Source organism: Bos indicus x Bos taurus, chromosome 5, assembly GCF_003369695.1.
Source record: "Bos indicus x Bos taurus breed Angus x Brahman F1 hybrid chromosome 5, Bos_hybrid_MaternalHap_v2.0, whole genome shotgun sequence".
Taxonomy (NCBI): Eukaryota; Metazoa; Chordata; class Mammalia; order Artiodactyla; family Bovidae; genus Bos; species Bos indicus x Bos taurus.
The window spans coordinates 55,213,563-55,225,621 of NC_040080.1; the positions used below are offsets into that span (position 1 = coordinate 55,213,563).

Consider the following 12,059-nt stretch of genomic DNA (forward strand, 5'->3'; position numbering starts at 1 on the left):
AACCCCTGGAAAGTGTATTTATAGAACAGTTATATAGAAATTTATTTCTAGAGAGATTTCCATTGAAAAATATCAGCTAAAATAAACTTTAGTCAGTTCCAAGATTAATGCCCACTGTTAACTATTAATGGATAACTTTATATCCACACAGTCTAGATTTTAATGAAGATTGTAGTGTTGAAGTTGTGTATTTCCAATATTCTAGTCTTATGAAGACTCATAAGATTATATATATTAGAAAATCCTCAAATTATGGCATACTCATTATACATGATATTTAAAATCATTCTCCACCAACCCTGGGAAACAGAATTCATCAGAAATATATGCTAATCTTTTGTTGGCTATATTGTTTCTGCATCTATTCATCCAATAAATACTTGATTTTTCTTTTTTCTTTTCCCAGTTTTATTGAGATATAATTAACATACTGTGCTATGTAAGTTTAAGATGTACGGCATAATGATTTGACTGCGTATTGTAAAATGATTATCGATATACGCTAACATTCATTATTTCATGTAAATATAAAAGAAGAAAAAAAGTTTTTTTCCCTTGTGAGACTTCTTGGGATCTATTTTGAAATATGCCATTCAGCAGTGTTAACTATAGCCATCATGTTGTGCAGTATATCCCTAACATTAATACTTATTTAACTTTTCTTGAGCTATAATTGACATATACATTGGCTTCATGTATGCCACATAATACTTTGGTATTTCTATATATTACATTGATATATAGAGTGCATTAGTAAGTGATGTGTATATTAATAAGTGATGACCACAGTATGCCTCGTTAAGATCCATCACAGTTAGTTATCAGTTTATTTTTCTTTTGATGAGAACTTTAAGATCTATTCTCTTAACAAATATACAGAACAGTATTATTAGGTGTAATCACCATGCTGTACATTATATGTCCATGAGTTATTTATTTATAACTAGATGTTTGTAACTTTTGAGTAAATACTCTTGCCTGGAAAATCCCATGGACGGAGGAGTGTTGTAGGCTACAGTCCATGGGGTCACAAAGAGTTGGACACGACTGAGCGACGCCACTTTCACTTTCCCATATCACCTATTCCCTGCCCCCACCCCTGGCTGCCACCAATTTGTTCTCTGTGTATGTATTCTGTTGTTTAGTCACTAAGTAATGTCTGACTCTTTTGCAACCCTTTGGACTATAGCCCACCAAGATCCTCTGTCCATGGAATTTCCTAGGCAAGAATACTGGAGTGGGTTGTCATTTCCTACTCTGGAGGGTCTTGCTGACCCAGGGATTGAATCCATGTGTCCTGCATTGGTAGGTGGATTATTTACCGATGAGCCACCAGGGAAGCCCATATGTATTCTGAGCACCTTGTAATTGGCTGCCTATGTGTTAGTCCCTGGGACGAGTGAGTCTGAGCATGTGAGCCCTCTGAATCATTTATCAGTTTGCTATGCTCTTTTTTAAAAAGTTTTTTTTTTTTTTTTTTTAACTATTTTTGGGTCCACTGGGTCTTTGTTGCTTGCATACAGGCTTTCTCTAGTTGTGGCGAGCATGGGCTACTCCTTTGTTGCAGAGCACAGGCGCTTGGGCTTTGGCAGTTGTGGCACATAGGCTCATCCTCCCCGAGAAATGTGGGATTCTCCAGGACAAGGGATTGAACCCATGTCCCCTGCACCAGCAGTCAGACTCCGAACCAGTGGACCACCAGGGAAGTTCTGCTATGCTCTTAAGGATGTGAGTCCTGTTGGTTTTGAAAGCGAGATGTTTCATCCCTCAGGTGCAGGTCTTAAAAGTTGTGGTACCTGATGTGGGGTTGAGACTCCTTCCTTCTCAGGGATAAGGTCCTGGTTTTGAATTCTGACTACAGATTGTCGCACTGGGGATGGGGTTTATGGTGAGACTGCATCTCAGCCTCTTCTACCCACTTTGTGGGGTGTTTTCCTTCTTTTCCCCTATGTGTGGGAGTTGCTCACCTAGTTTTAGGTTTTGTTGTTGTTTTTTCCAGAAGAAATTGTTCCGTATTTAGCTGTAGATTTGGTGTGTCTATTGGAGGAGATGAGTTCTGGGACTTCCTACATTACGATCTTGAACCGGCCATATTGCTATAATTTTATAATATAGCTTGAAATCAGGAAATGTGATGCCCCTTTCTACATTCTTTTTTGTTAGGAATTCTTTACCTATTCAGGGTCTTTTGTGGTTCCATATAAATGTTGATTGTTTTTTCTACTTCTTTAAAAAAAAATGCCATTAATGTCTTGACAGGGATTGCATTAAGTCTATACATGACTTAATTGATGTTTAAAAATATTCATGTTAGCTAGTTTGACTGCACTGGGTCTTCATTGTTTTCTGTAGCTGTTGTGAGTGGGGACTACCCTCTAGTTGCCACGTTCAGGCTTCTCATTGCAGTGGCTTCTCACTGAGGAACGTGGGGTTTAGGTGCAAAGGCCTCAGTAGTTGTGGCTTGTGATCTTTGTTGCCTAGAGCTTGTGGAATCTTCCTGGGCCAGGGATAGAACCTGTGTCCCCTGCACTGGCACGCAGATTCTTAGCCACTGGAGGTCATTTAAATATGGACATGTAAACATATGAAATTTTCTAGTCCTTGAACAAGGATTCCATTTTTGTTGCCTTTGGTTTCTTTCATCAATATCTTATAATTTTCAGTGTGGAGGTTTTTCACCTCTTTAGTTAAATTTATTTTTTAAGTATCTTATTTTTCTTGCCATTTTAAGTGGCATTGTTTTATTTCCTTTTCAGATAATCTGTATAATGTATAGAAAAACTTTGGGTTTTGTATGTTAATTTTTTGTCAGGCAACTTTCCTGAATTCAGTGATTAGATATAAGTTGTTTTTTTTTTTTTTTGGTGGAGTCTTCAAGATTTCTGTATATTAAATCATGTCATCTGTAAATAGAGACCATTTTACTTCTTCCTTTCCAATTTTGATGCCATTTATTTATTTATTTTCTTGCTATTTGCTCTAGCTGGGACTTCCAGTACTATATTGAATGGGATTGGAAATAACAGGCACCCTTGTCTTTTCCTGATCTCAGAGGAAAAGCTTTTAACTTTTCATCATTAAGTATGATGTTTGCTGTGGCCTTGTCGTATATGAACTTTATTATATTGATACATAAATCTGTTTATAATTTGTTAAATGGATGTTGAATTTTGTTAAGTGCTTTTTATGTATCTATTAAGATGATTATATAATTATTTCTTTCTATTAATGTGATGTTTCCCATTTATTGATTTGTGTAAGTTGAACCATCCTTGTAGTTCAAAGATAAATCCTACGTGATCATGGTGAATGATCCTTTTATTGTGCTGCTGAATTTGGTTTGAAACTATTTTGTTGAAGACTTTTGTAATTATATTCATCAGGGACATTGTCCTATGTTTTATTTTCTTGTGGTGTTCTCCTCTCAGAGAAGGAAATGGCACCCCACTCCAGTACTCTTGCCTGGAGAATCCCATGGAGGGAGGAGCCTGGAAGGCTGAAGTCCATGGGGTCGCTGAGGGTCGGACATGACTGAGCGACTTCACTTTCACTTTTCAGTTTCATGCATTGGAGAAGGAAATGGCAACACATTCCAGTGTTCTTGCCTGGAGAATCCCAGGGAGCCTGGTAGGCTGCTGTCTATGGGGTCACACAGAGTCGGACACGACTGAAGCGACTTAGCAGCAGCAGCAGTGTGTCCTCCTCTGGCTTTGACATTGGGTCCATGCTGGCTTCCTAAAATGAGTGTTCTCTACTCTTTGACTTTTTGGAAGTGTTTAATAAAGATTGGCATTAATTCTTACTTAACTGTCTAGTAAAATTCACCAGTGAGGCCATCTGGTCCTAGAATTTTCTTCATCGGAGACTTTTGATTACTGATTTAGTCTCTTTACTATTAATCGGTCTGTTCACATATTCTGTCTCTTCCTAATTCAGTCTTGATAGGTTGTATGTTTCTAGGAATTTTTCCATTTTTTTCTAGGTTGTCTAATTTGTTGGCATATAGATGTTCACAGTAGAAAATGAGACATTACAACTGGTACTACAAAAATGCAAAGATCATAAGAAATGATCATAATTTAATAAGAAATGATCTTTGTATTTTTGTAGTACCAGTTGTAAAGTCTCATTTTCATTTATGATTTCGTTGATTTGTTTCCTATTTTTTCTTTGATTAAAGTTTTCTCAATTTTCTCTTTCAAAGAGCCAACTGTTCTTTTCTATTGTTTTCCTGTTCTATATTTTATTTCTACTCTAATCTTATTTCCTTCCTTCTGTCAGTTTTGGGCTCAGTGTGGTCATCTCTTTCTAGTTCTTGTAGGCATAGAGGTAGGTTGTTTTAAGGTTTTTCTTTACTAATGTAGGCATTTATTTCTGTAATCTTTCCTCTTAGAAAAGCTTTTGTTGAATCACATAAGTTTTGGTACACTGTTTCCATTTCAAGATATTTTTATTATTTCCCATTTAATGTCTTCTTTGATCCCTTGGTTATTCAGGAGAGTGTTGTTTGATTTCTCTATATTTGTGAAGTTTTCAGTTTCCTATTACTGATTTCTAGTTTCATCTCATTGTGATCAGAAAAGATACTTGGTATGATTTCAATCTCTTTGAATTTGCTAAGATTTGTTTTGTGACCTAAAATAATGATATACAAAGAAAATGTTCACATTCACTTGAGAAGAATGAGCGTTGCTGTTGTCAGAATATTCTGTGTGTTAAGTTAGTTTGGACTACAGTATTGTTAAAACCTATTGGTTCCTTATTGACTCTGTCTGGATGATCTGTCTTATTGAGAGTGGGGTATTAAAGTCCCCAATTATTGTTATGTTGCTGTTTATTTCTTCTTTCAGCTCTGTTAGTTTTTGGTTTACAGTTTTAGGTGCTCTGATATTGGGTACAAATATTTATGATTGTTAAATCTTCTTGATAGGTTGGCCCTTTTTTCATTATGTGATGATTTTTGCCTCATAACCATTTTCAATTTAAAATATATTTTTTCTCTGATAGAGCTACCTTTTTTTTTAACTCTTAATTTGCTAAAATCTTTTTCCATATCTTCACTCTCAATTTCTGTGTGTCTGTGTGTCTTTAAGACTAAATGAGTCTCTTTATCATGGTGTGCAGAGAAAGCAATGGCACCCCACTCCAGTACTCTTGCCTGGAAAATCCCATGGATGGAGGAGCCTGGAGGGCTGCAGTCCATGGGGTTGCTGAGGGTCAGACACGACTGAGCGACTTCACTTTCACTTTTCACTTTCATGCATTGGAGAAGGAAATGGCAACCCACTCCAGTGTTCTTGCCTGGAGACTCCCAGGGACGGGGGAGCCTGGTGGGCTGCCATCTGTGGGGTCGCACAGAGTCGGAGACGACTGAAGTGACTTAGCAGCAGTATCATGGTGTGAATGTGATTACTATAGGCTCTTCCTTTGTGGTTATCATGAGGCTTGAATATAAAATTAAAAAATTGTACCACAACTTTATACTTTGCCTCTCACATTTTAGGTTATTGATGTTACAGTTTATGTGCTTTTTATGTTTTGTATCAAATAACAGGTTATTGTGGTCATTTTCTTTTTTCTTTTTACTACATTTGTTTTTTAATTTTTAAACTAGAGTTGCAAATAAATTATGGACCACCATTACTATATTATAGAATCTTTCTTTGACTTTATATTTAACATTATCAGTGAGTTTAATGCTACTTTCTTATGTTTTTATAATGTTGATTAGTGTCCTTTTACTGCCACATAAAGAACTCCCTTTAGAATTTGTTTGTTTTTTTTATTTTGTTTTAAGCTTTTTAAAGAGTTTATTTTGACTTGACCCACTTATATTGCTCAGAATGGGAATATGTACATTATTTAACAATAAATGCTTAATGCTTTAAATTTACAATTATCTACAGAAACTTGGAAATCATTCTAATTAAATGGGGAAAAAGTACAATTTTTCTGTTCTTATAATTCAAAATATATTTAACATTTCTGCCGCAGCCAAAACCTTTAACCAAAAATTCAAAACTTCAATCTCTTAAGCTTAACAAAATGGCTACATTCTAATTTAACTTGATTATTAACACAGGAAAAAATGACGGTGGCTGTAAAGTAAGGCAGACTAGCAACTAGTACAGTGTTCTTTCTGGGCACTCAAAGCTGTCTTTATTATTTTTACTTCATTTGTTCAAGCACAGACAATTGCTCTAACTTTTAAGAATGTTTAAATGAACTTTTGACGTTTAATATTGGTGATGTTTGCTAACATTTAAGAATTTCAGTAATGAGACTCAGAAAATGACCACAATTAAAATTATCTTAAAGGACTTACTGACACACCAAGCAACTTAACAGTGTTTTGGAATTACATGGTGTTTTTTTTCATAAACATAGCACCTTATTAAATACCTGGTAAACCACTTTGCCATCACAATAAGGGTTGGGAGACTAAGTTCCAAAGGGAATTTTTTAATTTACCTAATCAATATTAGGAATGCTAACTGTTGGTTTCCACACTCTAAGGGGATGCTTGTCTACATGGGAATCATCTTTTTAAGACATAGTATGTTCTAAAGTAGATTGACATTGAAATAGACTCCTGCTTTACAAATAATCTATTAAATGTGCCTGTAAAACTAAATAAATTTCCCAAAAGATTGGAAGAAATATGGTTATTTTATCTCCTTACCCCAGGTATTTCTGATAAAAAGATACAAAGTGAAGTCCAATCTTAATTTGTAAAGTTTTGATGTAAAAGCTAATGTATTGAAATCCAGTAAAGTTTAACTCTTGTCCGAATTAATGTAACAACTACTCACTTTGCTGAGTTTTCACAAGCTGTAATCTTGACCTGAAGAATCACTTTTTTGTGCTGAGGAGATAGAGTGACCTCTGTAGGAGGTGGGGGTGCAGTACCAGGTGAGTCAGCTCCTCCATCAGACATACTTGGTGATGATGCCAGGTGGGGGACTTTCTTCCTTCCAAGGAATCCTCCTCCTTCAAATCCTTTCTTCTATAACTGTTTTCATTTTCATCTTCTGATGACCTTTTCTTGGATTCTAGAAAATCTTTGGCTATTTTATACACCTCCACTCCCCTATCTGAGCCTCTCAAACTTTTAAATTTCTGTTCCATGAGATTTTCTCTTAGATACATTCCATTACCCTTTTGCCTGCTTTACTTCAGCTTGTATTGGACCCAAATTACTATTTTTAGGGACAATGCTTTCTATATTTCTGTTGAATTTTACAGTGTGGAAGTCCCTGTAACTGTGAAAGCTCTCAGTCCTCCTTGCTCTTGCTTACAAAGGACTTTCTCTGGTAAGGTCTCATGGAACCATAAGTAACTGCTTCATGGATGGTTTCATGGTACTGGAGCTGAAGACTAGAATCTGATATCCAAAGATGGCTATGCTGAACCACAGAAGTTGCCAGACTGATCTTAGGAGTAGCACAGTGATCACACTGATCCATTCTTTTGAGCCAATCTTCAGTTAGACCGCCTACATCCTTATCCTCACTTTTGTTAACCGTATCCATGTTAGTGGTCAGATCCCACACCTGAATGCGGCCGTTTGTGTGACCTGTGAATAAGTAGCACCTTGGCCTTGGGTCCATCCTACTGGAGAGCTCACATTCTCTCACTGTAAATGAGGAGATTGCAGTACTGTTAACAGCTTGGATTTCACAGATTCTTTTTCCAGTATGTGAGTCTTACAAGTTTACAAGTCTTACAGTTTGTTAGTGAACAACTTTCTGGATAAGTACCTGTTGATCATTTCACTCTCTAAAATACTCTATATTGTTTACAGAGGAAGAGCTTCCATGGCTTTCTGTCTCCTCCAGAGACAGTATCTTGAATGATGTCCCTTTAGCATTTCTTATAAGGCAAGCCTAGTGCTTATGAACTCCCTCAGCTTTTGTTTGTTTGGGAAAGTCTTTATCCATTACTTAGGGGCAGCTCTTCCAGGTATAGAATTCTCAGCTGACAGTTTTTTCTTTCAATGTTTTGAATATATCATTCCATTCTCTCCTGGCCTTCAAAGCTTCTGTAGGAAAAGCTGCTGACGTTATGAGTGTTCTTTTGTGTGTAGCTCCACTCTTTTCTTCCACTGCATTCAAACTACTTTTTAGCTTTCACTTTGACAATTTAATTATAATGTGTCTTGGTGTAGCCCTACTTGGGTTCACCTATGTGGGGACTTTTGGGCCTCATGAATTTGGGCATTCATTTCTTTCCCAAGATTGGGGAAGTTTTTAGTCATTATTGCTTTAAATATGCTTTCTTTCCCTTTCTCTTCTTCTGAAATTCCCATAGTGCCAATATTGTTTCCTTCAATTGTGTCCTATAAGTTACATATCCTTTCTTCACTCTTTACATTCTTTGTTTTCTATTTGCTTCTCTGACTGGATTATTTCAAATGTTCTGTCTTCTAGGTCTTCTGCTAGATCAAGTCTGTTGACTTTTGAGTCAATAGTTTTTGACAGTTTGACTTTTTAGTCATTGAGTTCAATCATTGTAATTTTTAGCTCTAGGATTTCTATCTGGCTTTTTGATGGTTTCTATTTGTTGAACTTATTTTGTTTGTCATTGCTTTCCTGATTGTTTATTTGTCTGCTGTGTCTTATAGTTCACTAAATTTCTTTAGGAGGATCATTCTAAATTCCTTGTCTGACAATTCATATACCTCCCTTCTTTTAGGTTCAGTTATTGGAACTTTATATCCTTTTGTGTCACATTTACACTTTTACCTGATTTTTTTTTTGATCCTTGATTCCTTATGTTGACATCTGTGCATTTTAGTAAAAAGTCTCTAATTCCAGACTTCTAAAATTTACTTTGGCACAGTTCTTTACTGGTTGGCTCATTTTGGGTTTCTGGACATGTTTGATGGTAATATTTTTGGACAGGTGGGACTTGCCATGAGGGTGTATTTTCAGATGAGTCCACTGTTCAGGCTGGGGTCTGGGGTGGTGTTAGATAGGACTTTTGGCTCTGTTCCCTTCCTAGGTAAGGCAGTAGGATGGGCTCCAAGGTTACCTGAGTTCTCTGGTCAGACTTACTAGATAACTGGAACAGGATACTATTCTCCACAGGAGGCAGAACTATGAATTAGCTTCCTTTCCTCAGAAGGGCAGCAAGACAGGCTCCAGGGTCTGCATAACTCATTGTTTGGGGATCTGAATCAGGCAGTTATGTGCACTGAATTATATGGCCAGATGAGGTCACTGGTTTTGCCCTGCAGACTGAAAAGCCACAGCCTGTGTTCTCTCTTCAAGCGTCACTGTAAGCAAGGTTGTTGGGTGGGCTGTACAGCTTCCAGTCTGCTCTGGTTAGCTTTCTGGCTGGGCAAGCTGAATGCTGTGTATAGCAATGGGAGGGCAACAAATCAGTTTCCTGCCCAGGTAGAACAGGAGAATCATCTCCAAGGCTGGCAAGGCTCTTTGTGCTCTTGTCTCAAGTCAACCCATTCTCCAAGTTCCCTGGCCAAACAGGGCCACTGGCTTTGCTTTGCAGCCTATCATCTCTGCCTGCCATACTCTCTACTTGAGTGTTGCTGAGCTATGCAGCTTCCAGGTGTTTTGGCCAGGTGGGCCAGGAGGTACAGTTACCAATTGATAAAGGGGTGGTTTAACTCCTCTGCCTGGGTGAAATGGAAAGGTCAACTCCAAGCTCTTCTCAGGTGTTCTGGATCAGGCTTTCTGGTCGGGAGAGGCCAGATGCTATACTCAGTAATGGATGGGTGTATGAATTAGTTTCCCTGCTTTGATGGAGCCCAGAACACACCCATGCCCGGCAAGATTCTTTGTGGTTTTGACTGAATCTGGCTTGGTCCTTCCAAGAACCCTGGCCCTATACTGAAAGACTTTGCTTTGCAGCGATCATAACAGCCTGCCATTCTCTGCTCAAGCAGAGCTACGTAGCTCTGTATTCCTGAGCTGTGTAGCTTCCAGGCTTTCTGGTCAGGGGGTACTTGGAACTGCACTCAGCAGTGGGTTGGGCTATGACTCAGCTCCTCTGCTGCAGACCAGACTCTAGGGATAGCAAGGCTCTTCATTTGAGGATCTGAATCAGGCAGACTTGCATCCCTTAGGTTTTCCTGGTCATAGGTTGTCCCTGATTGGGACAACTAGTTGGACCCTGCAAGTAGGAACTTGGGTCTGCCAAGATACAAATGCTGGTTCTTGCAAGCCCCTACCCCTTCTCCATCATAATCATAATTTCAGTGATCAAGTCCCACAGATTTCCCCACAATTTCTGTGGAATGAGACCAGACTGGGGCTACCAAGAAGTGACCCACAACACTGTGGAGGCTAGAGGTTCACTCTAGACTCTCATTTCCCAATAGAGAAATGCTAGGCTCCGGGGAAGACCTCTTAATGGGGTGCTGTGCTGCCCTGGGGGAAGGGCAATGTGGTCAGCATGTGGCCATTCTTCTTACCCTCCTAATTTCATGTCTTGATCTCCAAGGTGTGAGGGAGGTGCTTCAACCTCACCTCTATGTTCTAGGATTTTCTTTCTCTTTAAATTTTTATTTTAGAGTATAATTGATTAACAATGTTGTGTTAGTTTCAGGTGTACAGCAAAGTGATTCAGTTATACGTATACATGTGTCTATTTTTTTTCAAATTCTTTTCCCATTTAGGTTATTACAGAATGCTGAGAGTTCCCTGCCACTATACTGTAGGTCTTTATTATCTATTTTAAATATAGCAGTGTCTACATGTCAATCCCCAACTCCCAATCTATCCCTCCCTACCACCCTCCCATCTTGGGAACTATTAGTTTGTTCTCTAAGCCTATGTATGAGTCTGTTTCTTTTTTTAAAAATTGTATTGGAGAATAGTTGATTTACAACATTGTATTTATGTCTGTTTTGTAAATAAGTTCATTTGTTTTTAAAAGATTTTGAATATAAGCAATATCATATGATATTTGTCTTTGACTTACTGCACTTAGTGTGATCATCTCTGGTCATAAAAGATTTTTAAAAGATTTTGAATGTAAGCAACATCATATGATATTTGTCTTTGTCTTTGACTTACTGCACTTAGTGTGATCACCTCCAGGTCCATCCATGTTGCTGCAAATGGCATTATTTCATTCTTTTTAATGGATGAGTAATACTCCATTATATATATGTACCACATCTTTATCCATTCATTGGTCAATGGACATTTAGGTTGCTTCCATGTCTTGGCTACTGTAAACAGCACTACAGTGAACTGGGGTGCATGTATCCTTTCGAACCACGTTTTCTCCAGATATATGCCCAGGAGTGGGATTGCTGGATCATACGGTAGTTTTTAGTTTTTTAAGGAACCTGCATACTCTCACCAGTCTTGGTCCCTATGGTGTGGAGGAGATGCTTCAGTCCCACTCCCATGCTCTAGGCTTTTCTTAGTGGCATCTTACCCATAAATAATGGTTAGTTTCTTTCTTGGGAGGGAGAGGGAAGTCAGAAACTACCTATGTCATTATGTCACTCCTAACACTTGATTTCTTACAAAGTCCCTCGGAAATTCCCCTCTACCACCTTCTTCACCTTTCTGCCTCTACAAACTTACAAACATCTTAAGATGTTCACTATGTCTTCCTTGTACCCAAAACAGGAAAGATGAATAAGTGCATTCACTGTGCTGGGAGAAAAAAATGAAGGGAGAGATGGGAGGAGGAAAGAGAAGAGGTTTTATGTTAGAAACATTATCAAGAATTGTGATTGCCAGAGGCACTTGCAATAGCAAAGGCAGAATTCCGTGGGGGAAAATATATTTCTGGCCAGAGAGTCTGAAGTTCAGTCTATGCTCAGACCAGGTATAAACTGGTACTTACCAAATGTTACTTCCTTATCCTGACCAGTGTGTTGCATGGTCCTCTATGTAGTTCTGAATATTCACAGCCCATTGCAAACCCAAGAAGTTGTTCAGTTCCTTTCCCTGCCCCCACCACTCTTCCTGTTCCACGGAACAGGAGAGAAGTTATGGCTAGGTCAAAAGCAGGGACCCATTGGGCCATGATGCTCAAGGTAGAGCTTTAGGCATAACAAGCAAAAGCCGCAGGACTGG

General features: G+C 38.2%; 1 pseudogene; it reads right to left on the reverse strand.

Moving 5' to 3' along the window:
• Window positions 1-6,824: 6,824 nt before the first annotated feature.
• Window positions 6,825-8,308, reverse strand: LOC113893453 (annotated as a pseudogene).
• Window positions 8,309-12,059: the final 3,751 nt, after the last annotated feature.